We start from the raw sequence: 368 nt of genomic DNA on the forward strand, positions 1-368 counted from the left end.
TTTTCAAGGGTCATTAACTTCTTAAAATGAAGTTAGCTTGATATGCTATATGATATTTTAATCTATCAATCTATCTATTATATAATAAAAGCAAAATACTGGGTTCTAAGAGAGACACCACGTTAAGCCACATCATGAAACCTATTTTAAGTTAGATCTAGAATTGTCCGTCTAGAATTTAACTAGAGATTGTAGGAAAAATCCGGTAGTGAAAAAATATAGGGTTCTAATAGGGACACCGCGTTAAGCCACAACATCAAAATTATTTTGATAGTTAGATCTAAAACTATGTGTCTAGGATTTAACTAGAGATTATAGAGGGAAACTACTCGATAGGTTAAACAAAAAAAAAAGATTACTCTAAAAGA

This window comes from Triticum dicoccoides, chromosome 5B (assembly GCF_002162155.2).
Source record: "Triticum dicoccoides isolate Atlit2015 ecotype Zavitan chromosome 5B, WEW_v2.0, whole genome shotgun sequence".
NCBI classification, from domain to species: Eukaryota; Viridiplantae; Streptophyta; class Magnoliopsida; order Poales; family Poaceae; genus Triticum; species Triticum dicoccoides.